Consider the following 13,559-nt stretch of genomic DNA (forward strand, 5'->3'; position numbering starts at 1 on the left):
GATGATAAGAAATTAACCGCAACATCTTACTGGTGGTGTTTGGAATTTGTAGCTGAAACACCTCAATTGGTTTCTGCATAAATATATATGGACGGTGCACAATACAGATACAATCAAGCGCGTGAATGGCAGGCGGCGCTAAAAGATCCAGTCGAACAATATACAGTAAAAGTACAAAAATATCGACGACGATTAGTTATCGTGGACGTGATCGTTTATTCAGTATCCGCTGTTGTTGCTGGAACCGGTGTTATATTATCAGCGGTGACAATGATGGCACCAGCAGCCGTAACTATTTGTATTTCAGCAGCAACAACGATTGCAGGTGTGCTTAATATCATCACAAAAAAAATATGCACCTGCATGAATGAAAAATTATCCGATTACATGATAAGATTGCATACAGCGACGGTCGCATACTCGAAGTTATCTTCGTTGTTATCAGCGAGTCTCAGTGATGGAATTATATCTGATGTCGAGTTTTCAATGATGACTAAAATATACGACAAAGGTATAGGTATTAAAGACATAAATACTAATAATGACAGAATTACTCCAGCAGATCGTGACTAACACAACTCCGCCAAAGATAACGATGATCTCGGTAAGTTCAACTAATCCTGAATTTTGTATTAATTTTCCTACTGCAATTCCAGTAAAAGAAACAGCATTAGCTCAATTACGGGTATATTACAGCTGGCCAAATATCAGATCAAAATCATTTAATGGTACACCAGCAAACAATTTGCTTGTATTTGCTAACAAGAACAAACCAGATGGTACTCCTGACTGGATAGATGTTGGAATACCCACTGGTAGTTATGAGATCGAACAAATCAATGAGGAATTTCAACGTAGAATAAAATCAATAACCGGAAAAGAAGCAAAAATATCAATTAACGTTCATGAACCGACGCTGTCCTCGACGGTTGAGATACATTCTCCTGATTATGCCGTTGATATTTATCAATCCACGATAAGATCCGTACTAGGTTGGCCAGATGTTCCCCCGGTGTATGAAGGACCACCAGAACCAACTCGGGCTGATTTTACGTCAACAAATAGCTCTCGTCACGATATTGAAATGAATTGAAATTGGTTAGGTTACATAGAAATAAAACCAAAGGTGATAGATGGAGGACTTTATTATGATCCTGCCTCTATTTTTTATTATCTTATTAGACGTATTATTGTTTTGGATATTGATCCTATATTTTCTTCAATAAACTCAGACCATAAAATACAGTTAAATAATTTACATGATAGTTTTCGGGAGTATTTATCTGATTTGACATCTGCGCTCGATAATATCATTAGGTACATAGAAGTTTTAAATTTTATAGTTAATTCTTCTGAAAATATTTATAATAGAATTATAGATGTAGTTCTTAAGTCATCAAGCGATTATAAAATATCCTTCACAGCCAAATACAAAATATCCGAAGCTGATATTGCAACATTTAAGTTCTCTGATTATAATCCAGATAAATGAAGAAAATCTGTCAATGATGTCATTGATGAATATCTTCCTAAAATACTCGATGCGTGGAAAAAAATAGCACCACCTCCAACTGTTCTCAGACAAAATAATGATCCACATGGCGGCTGCAGGCACGTTTCTCCGGGAATCGTTAATATAACCAGCACGATTGTGGTCAATCTGGTTTGTGACGTAGTCGATGGTAGCTATCAAATAGACCTCGGAAAATCAAATCAGGCTCAACAAGGATATATTTTATATACATTTACACCACAAGTTCCCCCTGGAAGTTTAATCGTGCAAGAACCAACTAATCCTGTGTATCTGCGGTGTCACAATACTATGTTAACACGAATAAATTTTAAGCTCACAGACCACCTTAATCGCTTAACTGACATGCGTGGAGAAGAGCTTGTGATAAATCTGTATGTGAAATTTAATTAATCCAGTAAATGTTATATAATGTACCAGCACGTAATTGTTTTTCATACACTTGAAAAACGCCATCAGAACAGTGTTTTCAAAACGCAGTGCAATTTAGCGTTAATTAAGTTATTGATGAATACGGAAGCGAGAACAGTTAGATGAGCTCCGCCGAGAACATATTATCGAGATCATCTGTAGAGAGATCAGATTCTAAATTATACACACTCCTGTATTAAACTCGATCAACTTAAAACAATAATATTTCAGAATAAATAAATATAATCACTGATGGGATAAATTACACAAATTAATCAATTCTGTACAATCTGATGGGGTAATTGCTACTGAAAATTATACAAATCAATCAGTGTGCTAATTCTGATGGGGTAATTGGTACTGAAAATTATACAAATCAATCAGTTTGCTAATTCTGATGGGGTAATTGGTACTGAAAATTATAAAAATCAATCAGTTTTCCAAAAAATACTACAACAAATATTGTATTATTATTCTGAAATATTTTTATTATTATTTTTTTGTGAATCAATCTGATGGGGTGGTTGCTACTCAAAAGTATGCAAATCAATCAGTTTGCTAATTCTGATGGGGTGGTTGGTAGTTAAAAGTATAGAAATCAATCAGTTTTCCAAAAATATTTTATTATTATTCTGAAATATTTTATTTTTATGTACATTAATTCTGATGTGATATACAATGAAGGAAATTATACTACTACTCAGTCGTTACCCGCTGACATAATTTTTCTTAGGTATCTTATGCGGGTAATGATTTTTTTGTTTGTTTCGTATTCGCTGGATAATCCCGACCTGATCTTTTCTATTGCAACAGAAAGAGGAATAAATTCATTTACTTGATCATCGTTCACCATAGTCAGTGACTGAAACATAGCTGCATGAATCCACTTTATGAACTTATATTGAGATGATAGAACATGCTTATTTTCATTTTTAAGTTCTTCTAACGTTTCAAAATCAGACATTATTTTTTTCAGGATTTAGTTCATCAGATAAATTAAATCCGTTTTCTTCTAGTTTTTTAATAGCAGAAATAATGTCTTTGATATTTTCATGGTTCATTATATAATATGTAAATCTTTAAAATAAAAAGAAAATTATCCCTGAACCCCTATCGAGTCTTTAGCGAGTTCAAGGTACAGGTACACGAAACACTACCCCGCTATGAGAGCCCCTAACCCGTCAAACAACGGTCTAGAGGCCCAAGAGGGTGTGTTTGGTGAAGATATACAATGAAATGGGTATGTACAATGAAATGGGTGTGTACAATGAAATGGGTATATACAATGGATGAATGACGGCACAAACATATATTATGAAACGAGTTTTTTAGCAAGTTCATTAAGTATCAATGAAATGGGTATGTACAATGAAATGGGTATGTACAATGAATGAAGGACATTACAAACATATATTATGAAACGAGTTTTTTAGCAAGTTCATTAAGTATGAAATGAAATATATACAATGAATAATTGAATAAAGGACGGCACAATCATATACGCTCAGCAAAACCCACCCACAATAATCAAACCCGTGGGTGATACGAAAATATGTATCAAACACCGGTTGATATGTGGTTGAGTTTTGCTGAGCGGGCGGTCTGGCGGAGCCCCCAATTATTATAAAAGTCGCAATTATGCGCCAACCACCGACATGTTGTCAGCTATGGGGATTCGATCCTGGACCGCGAGCGTCACAGTTCAATACGATACCGATTGAGCTATCAAATCTTGTTACAAACATATGTTTTGAAAGTTAATATATAGCTAATAATCATTGAAAAGGAACTCATTTCGAATATATTTACTCAAAATACAATTCTGAATTCAAGAAATACGTTTATATGATATATTTTCACCAAACAAAGCTAAATTAATGAATTTCCTATTTACTATACCACGCCATGTATGATAGAACATCCGGTCTAGATCATCTAATTGTCAGACTGGTCAAAGGGAGTTTACTCGATAAATAAATAATCACACATGCATAGACAATCTCGCATTATATTTCTGCACTGAACAAGGAAAATGCAACTGATTTTTAATTCCAAACACTATCGTGGACCTATGAGTCAGTACATTGCCACACGATACAGACTAGACGCTGGATTCTGCACTCAGTAGGCTGGAATATACATGTCGGTTTTCTGTAGGTTAGATGTAATGTCTATGTGTTGCGCTGTTCTAATAGGGCAGAAAAATACACGAACTGTAAGTTAGAAATCTGTAATGCATACTGTTCAACTTGCTCCACCAGACATCACAGACCTTGGATGTTGTATATGATTATGACCATAAATCACCTCCCTTTCGTGAGTCAAAAAATAAATAGTATAATAATGACATTTTCTGACCCCAAAAAATAAATATAATTCGAGGTGGTGATGATAGTTAACAGTGCTGAAAGGTGATTTTATGCTTATATTTTTTTGAGAAAGCAGATCTGGTTATATTTTCTGCTACTCTTTGTACTGAAGACGGATTAATATCAAAGTATTTCGCAGCAGAACGTATCGAACGAAATATAATTACTTCGCCAGATTCTGTGTTTGTGGAATTTATAGCCCTCTTTCCGATTGTTTTATATCTTCCAGTATTACCACGTGCAGAGTTCATGTTTTGTGTGACAATACGAAGGTTGGATAAGGAGTTGTTCTGAGGATCCCCGTCAACATGATCAATAACAAGATCATCTTTGATCACTCCGAAGAAACACTCATACGTGAATCGATGACACAGGTATCTTTTCTTCCCAACTGTAAATCTAAGATAGCCAGTATTAGAAACAACGCCAACCGGTCTCTTCAACCTGCAGTGTCTGATGACACCATTACGATCTGATTCATAGTTTGTTATTGTGGGATGTGGGACAAATATATTTTGCTCCATATATGCAATAATATTATTTGTTCAAATCATTGTTTGTCTGAAATCTTGATATATAATCCTCCACGGATTTTATAGCGTTTTCACTATTATTAATTTTTTTGTCATAATATCTTTTAAGTTCTCTGAACCGTTTTCCACCGCACTTTCCACATAATTCTGTTTTTCCTCGCACTCCAATACCACATCGCAGACAAGGTATTGGTCCTAGACTTCATCGTCGTATACTTTGTAAGAGCAGGGAGGGCGAATCCGACATTTGGTCCAATCGTCATTTGGTTTAATTGATACTTTCTGCACTCAGCGGATCCAGCGTCGTCAGCGCCTGGTAAAAAAAAAACGACGTCGTCGTCTGGGGGGGGGGGGGGCAAATCAAACGTCATTTAGTTTAATATACTTTCTGCACTCAGCGGATCCAGGATCGTCAGCGTCGTCAGCGTCCGGTAAAAAAGCGCGACGACCGCTAAGTGGCTACTTACAATTTAACCGAATATTTGGTCAAGTCCGATACGATATCGTGTCCGAGGATCATGTAAATTTATCGTTACAAATCCATGTGGGGTCGACTGAGCATGACTAAAAAAGTTTCGAAAAACATTGAAGTCCATGTCACCGCCGCACCATGTTTGCCAAATATTTCGTAGCGTGTGTGTATCAACGCCGTTGAATACAGCAAGAATATTACAGTTATCTCTGATTACTTTTGGAATCTGAGTGTATCGTTGAGTGACATATATCACGTCAGTGTTTTTATGCCTGCCTCTGGAAAATATCCTAGCTGGGTTTTTTTGATTGTCTAACATAACATCATCGTACACGACTAGATTGTTAACGTCGCCATCAATATCATCGATACCTGGTGCATCATTGATATCTGTAATAAACTCAATAACATTTTTTTCAGCGATCGCTCATGCATTCTCGTTGAAATCTTTCAACACCTCGTAGCATTGTTGATCATCCACGCTAGGAGCAACTAAATACAACTTATCCCACTTCATCCATCTCATTATTAAATTGAGTAACAATTGCGTCTTGCCGGATCCAGATGGTAAGATGATAATCATCCGGATCGAGTTTGGTAACGCTGCAACATGCTTAACTGGTTCTCTTGTTTTAGTCGCTGAAAAGTCAATTATATTCATATCTCTATACATAAATTATGGATCTATATTGTGTGAAGTGTAGAGTGCGTACTGGCACACATGATATGACAACCGTTACAACAAGAAATAATAGATCGGCACTTACTGGTAAGTGTGTACAATGCGGTATAAATAAATTTAGATTTATTTCTATTAAACCCAGGGATGTTTTAAAAAAAAGCGAGGAGGTGATATTGCAGCCAAGTTATCAAAACTCCCCGGAACCCCGTGGGCAAAGTATCCAGGAGAAAAACACTTCCCAGGATATAGCTACTGTGGCCCCGGAACGCGATTAGATATCAGACTCGATGATCAAAATCAACCCAAACCCGGTGAGTATCCAATAAACGCTATCGATAAGGCGTGTCATGCTCATGATGTTGCTTACTACAAAAGTAGCGATCTGCAACAGCGTCATATCGCGGATGTAAAATTAATTCACGCGTTAAATGCTATTCCTGATAAATCCTTCAAAGAAAAATTGGCCTCATGGTTGGTAAAATCGGCTATGAAAGGTAAATTAATGATTGGAAGCGGAGCTTCTCGCGCTGGTAATTGAAAACGCTAGCGTTTATAATAACAACATGAAATCCATCTATTATTCTCCAAGAGGATACTGGAAGGGGAAGGCCGCAATTGGTAAGCTTGCAAGCGCTGCAAAAGTAACGAGGGCCGCTGCGGCTAATTGGTTATCCAAACAGGCTATATGGCAAATTTATCTACCACCGCCTAAACAAATCAACTTGAAGTTCATCAGGCTGATATACTATTTCTGCCGCATGACAACGGTTACAAATACGCGCTAACCGTAGTTGATGTTGCGAGTCGATACAAACAAGCGGAGCCGTTAAAAACAAAGTCAGCAACTGAAGTAGCCGATGCGTTTGAGCGGATTTATCGAAGAGGTCCTCTGTGCTGGCCAAATCTATTACAAGTTGATCCTGGTAGTGAATTTCGCGGTGCTGTTTTATCAACGCTAAAACATCATAGCGTCGCGATACGACGAGGTCATACTGCGCTACATCGTGATCAGGCAATTGTTGAACGATTCAATCGGACTCTTGCTGAACGGTTATTTGGGTATCAATACGCGAAGGAATTCATCCAAGAAAAACGATCTCGTGAATGGGTCAAAAGGTTGCCAGGCGTAATTGCCGCGTTAAATAACGAGATTACCCGAGCAATCAACATGAAGCCCAGCGACGCGATTAAATACGAGTATATACCCGGAAGATCAAAAATAGATAGCGTTTCCAAGCCGATTCTCGGCGATGTCACTGTTAGATATCTGTATGAACCAGGAGAGCTTGAAGGCGGTAAAAAAAGAGCTACTGATCCTATCTGGAGTGTTACCACACATAACATATCAACGATAACACGATCAACTAATAGACCACCGATCTATAGACTGGATTCAACTGCCCCGCAGCGGGGTTTTACACGCGAGCAACTACAAGTGATACCTGACGATACTCAATTGCCCCCGCGTGGTCTTAACTAGCGCCGTTGCGTCTATTGCACTCAAGACAGGTCAACTTCACATTGTTTTTGACATGACCGAGACTGTTATCGATCCTGTCCACGGTAAATTGGCGAGCGTCTTTATCCGAATAACGCCAACGCATAACACAATTACAACTCGCGCAGTGATTATTCTGTTGTTGTCGTAACGCAATTATTAATTCGGCATCAATATCAAAACGCCGCTGTTTTTTTTATCCTGTTGGCGGTAACCCGAGAGTTTTCTATCAATGACGCTTGCATCGATGATGTCGTTGTCGTTGGTGACTCCGTCACTGACTCCGTCAATAACAATTCTTCGAAGCTGATTTATCCTCCGTACTCTGGACACTGCAAGATAGACTAGATTTGACCATTCGATGCGATTATCAACCATCCAAACAATTGTGTCCGTGATAGTCAGTCCCTGCGAGGAATGTATTGTCGTTGCGTATCCTAGCGTCCACGGGGATTTATCAGCACGTAGCGCGTCCTCGACGACGCTGATATCAACGAGCACAATATCATTCAGCACGAGAATTTGTTTTTTCATCCCCGACGCTGTCGGGCCTGGAATTTCAACTTCAATGTTCTGCCGCCGTGTATCCGCGGGTCTATAACATAACGGCACTGGACGCGTTGGAAACTTTTCCTTATGCAACGTAAACAACTTCCGCTGAAGTGTGTCTCTGACTATCTTTCTACTCGCTACAATCAAATCATTTGGTCTCCATGTTTCCCAGAATTCATTTAACGGCGTTTCCGGAATCACCTCGCTGATTATTTCACACTTAATTCTATCCGGCTGTAATCTGATTAATTTTTTAACCTCGCGCAGTTGTTCATCAAGTGCTCGGTAATCAGTATCGGTTTCTTCATAATAGTCCACAAAACCCTTTAACCAATCATGTGGACCCTCGCCGACAAATGGTGGTGGTTGGCCATGGTCGCCACACATTATCACCGCTGTATTCGCGATCAGCAACCAATCAAGAAACATTTGTAAAACATCTAACGAAACAGTACATATCTCATCCCAGATGATAACCACAGGAATAAATTTTTCGCCCATTCGATCAGGAGTCCACTCACCGCCGCTGTATTGAAAAAAGCTGTGATAAGTAACGACGTCAACATTTCGTTGTTTTATCTCTCGCGCTAGTTTATGGGTCGGTGTAAGCACGATTATACTTGCCCGCGTTCGAAATAATTCAATTGCCCGAGTCGTCTTTCCTGACCCGCCACAGCCGCTTAAATAAACTGTTTTATGTCTACAAATTGGATCAGAACACGGTGGTGCATTAGACCATTCTGACAATTTATCACCGCGTAAGTAGTTGTTCTCAACGGTGACATCTGCTGACGGGGAATAATCGCGTCGTATTTCATTTTTAATTCTCCATGTACCCCAACTCTCGTCCGGACTAGTAAACTCGGCTATGTTTCCCTTATACTTTACGTCTATGTAAAATGAATCAACGGCTACTCTAACCGCGGTGTCGGGAAATCTATTTAACATTGAAAATAAATTGATGCAAGCATAACCCAGCATAGACGCCCTCAAATGTGGATATGCCGGGCTGTCTCCATCGCTGTAAGTAACAACTGTACCCAACCTTGTTCCATTGGACAAGAAAGCTGTTTTGCAGTTCACGTATTTATTTTTCGCCACTGCGTCCTTGATTACGAAATCATATTCTGCGTCATCTATAATCAGCCGTGAGCAATATCGTTTGTAGTCGCAGTTTTTTCCACCTTGTGTGAACTTACCGATTATTCTTCTACCGAGATCTTTTGCCTCTCTGTTTCGTTGGTTGAATATCTTTTTGGACCATTCGACGATTTATTCCTCGTCGGCATCAATGTTTTTTCTGGACTCGTCAATTATGCTATCTAGACGCTCCGGTTCTGGTAACCAGACTTCAGTCTGCGCCCGGTATGATATAATCGCGTCACTGACAATTAACGAAACCTGCATTTTACAATCAATCATATACCGTAGCAGCGCTATTGGCAACCACTTCTTTTCATTCATGTGTCTACCGATCCAAATATAGCAACAGCGATGAAGTCCTGCCGCGAATTCAAATGATACTATGCGAGCGAATCCGGTTAAATCAAAATCAGGCAGTGGTCCATTAATAGCAACACGAGTCATTTCATGTCTGGGGTGTCCAAATCGTTTAAAGTACCCAGCGGCGGATCCATACCCGAGAAAACTCGCTGGATAACAGGCAACCATATCAACGGAAATCATAGCGTCGCGGTTGTATCCAGTGTTCCATAGTCCACCGTGATAGTACTCCAAACAACTGGATTGTACATCCGGTAGAAATTCCTTGCGCGTTGGGCTCCACGCATTTTTCCTTGCTGCAACATGAGCCGCAACCGATGGAATCGTAAAACAATTTGTTAGCAGTTGTTCATCATGCTCTTCAAATTCCATGGCGGTTTTTTTCATCTTGTTGTGAAACGCTTCAGTGCGATATAATTCACCGTTTGGTCTTACAAACTGATCAAAGGTATCCGCATCGTTTTCAGCGCTGCGAAGTAACCACACTGATACAGGGTCGTTTTTACACAAACAAGCAATAGCATCAAATAGTTTCCTCTCCGCGAGAAAACCATCCTTGGAGAATTGTTCTCCCAGGAATTCTTTAGGTATATACTTTACTGTTCTATCCCGTGGAAACACTGTGATCGCGGGCGTCCACGCGTGTTCGTTATGATCAATAATTTTGATTGGGGCTCCATTTGATTTATACTTCGTTGTAACGGTTATTGGAAATCTCAACGACGTTTCTAATCTCGCTATGTCGCTGATGGTTGCTCCTCGCTCGCGCACTGTCTCACCCACTGGTTGATTTTGCTACGTCGTAAATCAGTCAATTTGTTTCCTCGACGCGCATTTGTGAAATGCTCTATTACTCGTTCTGCTACACAATTTATCCCCGTTGACTGTTTCATCGGCGCTAGTTTTCCAATATCAGGTTTCTTATTTAACGGGTATATTCCATAAACAACTGCTGTTTCAGGATACGCTCGTTCATAGTATGGTCTGTCAATTCCGGTTAACAGCCCCGGCTTGGAGTCGCGGCTAACAATGACTGTTTTCTTGTCGCTGAGAACTGGTTCAAATTTATCACGTATGATCCAATTACCTGATTCCACCCGGACAATACATTTAACTCTGAAGAAATACTTTTTACCGTCAAGTTGTGATATTATCGTTGCTGCGCGGTTGTCGTTCATGGTAGCATCAACAACGCCATCAATTCGAAATGTTGACCAACTATGAGATGCACCATCACGCTTGAATTCATTGATACAATCGCGTATTTTATTCAACAGGGTTCTATCGTTTATTAACGCTTTTGGTGTGTCCTTGAGGACTCTATCGAGATTGAATTTAATATTTTTCCAGGGCTTAATTGCTGCTAGTTTCTTGAACTCCTCCTCCATATAATTAAAACAAGTATTTAAATAAAAGAATATAGTATAATGAATCACTGCAAATGGTTGATGATTGGATCGACAACCCCGTGCAATAAATCATGTAGAGGTGAATTCTGCGGGTATCATTTACAAAGTGTTCGTAATGGTTCTCTTGGCCCCCTCCCGTGCTTGGTTTGCCACGTTGGGGTGCGTGGTAAATCACAATTATGTATCAATTGTGGCGGAAAGCGATACAGGGAGTTAAAACGCTATTATGACAAACGAATTAAAAACGCCGTCATTGACCCCACCGCTGACTCCGTCAAGGACAAAATCATCAAAACTCCTCAGGACTACATTGAAAGATTTATAATTAAACCAAATAATGAATTAGACAAGTATTATTATTATACAAATGGACCAAGAGTTTCAGCCCCATCCTGTGCTCGTTAATTACGAGGCATCTCGCGACGGCGTTGTTAGAAACCGCAGACTGAAGAAGCCGGTTGGTACCGTAAATAATCAGGGGTATTTGACATTTGGTGCCGGAAAGAAGAAGTATTTTGTTCACAGGGTGGTATATGAAACGTTTAAGGGGCCAATCGAGAATGGTTTCGTTATTGATCACATTGATTCTGATCGTCTAAATAATTCTCTTATAAACCTACAGTCCATTACTCAAAGTCAGAATGTCAAAAAAGGTAAAACAGGGAAGCACGCAAAAAAAGCAAAGAGCGTCAAATCGTTTGATACAACAACTCACGAAGAAAAAACTTTTCAGTCGATGAATGAAGCCAGTAGATACTTTGACATTTGTATCGCCTCAATACGAAAAGTAGCAGAACGAGTATATCAAACAGCGATCTCAAAAGGGACCGGACACAGAATTCGATTTTCGTACACAAATATCAGCGAGTGACAAGGTCACCGGCGCCTATGGCGCTGACGAATTGTCTGTAATACCTCTTTTATGTTTAAATACTATCAATAGTAATAAATAACACACTGCGCGGGGTTCATTTTGTAAAATAATTTTTTTTTTATTTAAAAATAACATGTTTTATAAGAATATGAATATCAAAGACATTAATAATATATTAGCCGAGATTTCAAAATTAAAAAATCAAGGAATTGAATTATCTGATGGTCTCAACAGCGAAAAAATATTATCCGATTATGAGATTATTAACGAACAATCGAAACGGGGGCGTTTTGCCCTGGCCAGCGAGTACTTTTTTATAAAACGATTACAACATACGATTAATGAAAACTTGGACCACAATGACGTAAATGCATTCATTGGACTATTCACTGCCGTTGAAATAATACGAAAAAAACTTGGACGTGTTTATGAACGACGCCGGGAGATTTCTAGTAAGATCAAAAACATTAGAAGGATTATAGACGAAAACTCCGTGGAGCCCCCGATGGTATACATATCCCCCCCCCGCCACACTCGGCGGGAAATTAGAAATTGCGGAGCAATTGCAATAATGGTAGGCGAATCACTTACTACTCGGCTAGCCAGAGAGCGGCTAGCGGCGCTTAAAAAGTTCATACCGTTACGAGACAGGGTCCGAGAACAACTTCAAACGCGGCAGCAACTACAAACTGATTTTACTGTTGGAAGTGAACAACTATTTGCTCCGATAACGAGTGCAACCAAGGATGTGAAAACAGCGATATACGGGGATATTCCCGACGAAGAAAGAAAGAAAAAGGCGTCACTGCTTGGCGTACTTGAAAAGATAGCGGCTCGGACCGAACAAACAAAAAGGTCTTTAGAAACACTTCCTGCAAAAATAGCGGTTGCTACAACACGGGGGCCACCACCACTCGCTATAATGGACCCACAAGAACCTTATGTTACAATGGCCGACGAAGAAGAACTAGGTGCTACCGCAAGAGAACCAGAAGAAGAAATACCGGAAGAAATACCGGAAGAAATACAGGAAAAAAAAAAGAAAAGGGGGAATATACCCCGTAATGTACTTAAAAAGGACACAATAGATAAAATTAGAGGCCTCAGCAGGGGAGAATTAGTTAATTTTACTACCACAAATTTTGCTAAGAGCACACGAGATAAGAAGCATATCAATAGCGGTTACGAGGAAAATGTAAGGGATATAAAGGATTGGGCAAGAATAGTGTATTTAGCGAGTAAACATGAGAATACGGTACCACGTGGTGATCCCGATTACAAAGCATTCCTCGATGAGGTTAAAAGAGCAAAACCAAAAAAAGGAGAAGGATACAGCGGTGTGGTTGAAAACGCTTGCCCTGATATTGTTCTCAGTGATATATCACGGCTGGAAGTACTAATCGGAGGAAAACGAGCCGGAAATAACTCTCCGGAAATAATCAATGAGGCCGCTGATATTTGCAAGCGGTTATTTGCAGGCGGTATCATGGACATTAATGCATATCGAACGCTCATAGACGAACTCGTGGATGATTAATTGGAAAACTGGTGTTTTTATAATAAAGATGATCATACATTACAACCATGATAAACCAGTACTCGTCTACGTGGTAAACTCGCGATTGTCTGTTTACCGCGCGTATTATGGAGATGGTCTCGGTAGCACCATTGCGGGGTTATTTACAAGAATGGCTCCAAAAGTAGCGCCGTTAGCCAAACAATTAG

The sequence above is a fragment of the Sinohyriopsis cumingii genome, unplaced genomic scaffold (genome assembly GCF_028554795.1).
Source record: "Sinohyriopsis cumingii isolate HCF-2022 unplaced genomic scaffold, ASM2855479v2 utg000695l, whole genome shotgun sequence".
NCBI classification, from domain to species: domain Eukaryota; kingdom Metazoa; phylum Mollusca; class Bivalvia; order Unionida; family Unionidae; genus Sinohyriopsis; species Sinohyriopsis cumingii.